Below are 2,500 nucleotides of genomic sequence, written 5' to 3'. Positions count from 1 at the left end.
CGAGGCGCCCAGTGCGGTGATGCATCCGATCCTGGAGAAGCTGGCGGGAGCCCCGGGGAGAGTTCTCTTTTCTTTGTGAAGGGCTGGGCGCCCTGGAAAGGGTTCGCCCCGAGAGAGGGGCCCACGCCTTGGAAAGTGTCGCGGTTCCGGCAGCGTCCGGTGAGCTCTCGCTGGCCCATGAAAATCTGGGGGAGAGGGTGTAAGACTTGCGCCGGGCCGTACCCATATCCGCAGCAGGTCTCCAAGGTGAACAGCCTCTGGCATGTTGGAACAATGTAGGTAACGGAAGTTGGCAAGCCGGATCCGTAACGTTGGGATAAGGATTGGCTCTAAGGGCTGGGTCGGTCGGGCTGGGGTGCGAAGCGGGGCCGGGCGCGCCCTGTGGCAGGACGAGGCACCGCGCGCAGGTGAGTGCGCTCCGCGTGGCCCGCCCGGGTGCCGGGGCATGCGCGGGTGCGCGCAGCGTCGACTCTGGACACACGCCAGGCCCTTCCCTTGGATCGCCCCAGCTGCGGCGGCCATCGCCCGCCCTCCCCTCCACCTGCCCTCCGCCTTGCCGCGGCCGGCGCCCCAGCGGCGACCGCCACCATCGTCATAGCACGCCGCTGCCCCGTCGGTTCCTGCCGGCGGGGTCCCCGCGGCGCACGGCCGTGGCCAGCGTCAGCCAAGCAGTTCGCACGGGGGAGGGTCCCTGGAGGGGGTCTCCGGGCTGGCGCCCCGCCTCGGCCGGTGCCTAGCAGCCGGCTTAGAACTGGTGCGGACCAGGAGAATCCGACTGTTTAATTAAAACAAAGCATCGCGATGTGATTTCTGCCCAATGCTCTGAATGTCAAAGTGAAGAAATTCAATGAAGCGTGGGTAAACAGTGGGAGTAACTATGACTCTCTTACTACCTGAAACCTGGCCCCCTGGTTGGACAGGGGCGACGGGTTCGGAGGTGGGCTGACCACCCATTCCATTCCCGATGTTGAATCCGGTCATGACTCGGCTATTCCAAATCCAAATCCGTTTCTCGGAGGAGGAAACTGGGGGCAGCTGTTACACCTTACTAGGGTATCGGTGGGCACTCAGACCTCCTGAGATGATTTTGTAACATCTACAACCACCAAATTGACAGAAAATGAATTGGACTTGCTGGTGAGTTTCTCTTTAGAACTATATAGGTCAGATCTGCAGGAGCATGTACAGGGGGTGGTTAATGTTTCTGTTAATGGGGGGGTGTTGAACAGGTTTCCTGAGGTGTTTGAACAGCCTACACCACAACTGAGTGAGGGGGATGACTTAAATCCTAGTCCCCCTAAGGACGATGATCAGAATGTACTTGGGAAGGGAGGCAGTGGGAAGGGGGAAGAGGGTACACCAGAGGCATTGCCTCCAGTGCCTGAGGTCTGCAGTGAACAAGCACCGGATGACATGGTGAAGGTGACTGTTCCTGACAAAAATCCACCATGTCCTTGCTGTGGTACCCGGCTCAACTCGATGTTGGCCCTAATTGAACACCTTAAGGGGTCTCACGGGAGGAAGAGGGTGTGCTTTCGGTGTGCCTAGTGTGGGAGGGAGGATTTTAACCATCACAGTACTGTTTGTCATTTTGCAAAATGCAAGGGTCCGAAGGATGCGGGACCTCCAGTGGGAGAGTGGATATGTGAGGTATGCAGTAGAGATTTTATGACTAAAATTGGCCTAGGACAACACAAAAGATTGGTACATCCACTGGTTAGAAACCAGGAGAGGATCGATGCTTCCCAACCGAAAGAAACATCAAACCGAGGAGCCCACAAAAGATGCTGGACAAAGGAGGAGGAAGAGCTACTTTTCAAGCTGGAGGTACAGTTCGAGAGTCACAAAAACATTAATAAGCTCATATCGGAACACTTAACAAGCAAAACAGCTAAGCAGATTGGTGATAAAAGAAGAATGCTGCTCAGGAAGAATGGAGTGGGTGGGGGAGCAGCTGGGAACTTGAAATCAGAACCTGGGTCAAGTCATCAATCCCAGGCAGGAACTGTGAACAATGGACTTGGGGGGAACCACCAGCCGGGAGGACCAGCTGCTGGGAAGGGAACAATAGGGACATCTGGACACCACTTTGATAGGGATAACGGTCTCCGGGAAACCGTTGGCCAGCAGAGGGCAGGGCGACTGCAGGCTCGTTATCAGAAAAGGATCAAAGAACGTTTATCAGATGGGACAATTAACAACTTCCCCAGAGCATTTGAACAGTTATTAGAAGGCCAAAAGGTGCGACCACTGCTCAATCAGACAGCGCAGGACTGCTTTGGTTGCCTGGAATCAGTGAGCCCAATAAGAACAGCACTCCGGGGGGGGAAAAGCAAAAGGAAACTCGGGAGGAGCAGCCAAGAAAACAGTTTCAGAAGTGGATGAAGGACAGAGCGATCAAAAGAGGTAACTACCTCCACTTTCAGCGTTTATTCCATCTAGATGGGGAAATTAGCGAAGATCATTTTGGACGACATCGAATGTCTGTCCTGTGATATAT

The 2,500-nt window shown here is 55.2% G+C and overlaps 1 pseudogene; it reads left to right on the top strand.

Moving 5' to 3' along the window:
• Nucleotides 1-2,500, top strand: part of LOC129133417 (28S ribosomal RNA) — an 8,327-nt pseudogene that overhangs the window by 2,139 nt on the left and 3,688 nt on the right.

Source organism: Agelaius phoeniceus, chromosome 8 (assembly GCF_051311805.1).
Source record: "Agelaius phoeniceus isolate bAgePho1 chromosome 8, bAgePho1.hap1, whole genome shotgun sequence".
NCBI lineage: Eukaryota > Metazoa > Chordata > Aves > Passeriformes > Icteridae > Agelaius > Agelaius phoeniceus.
This window is presented reverse-complemented; position numbering and strand designations above follow the sequence as displayed.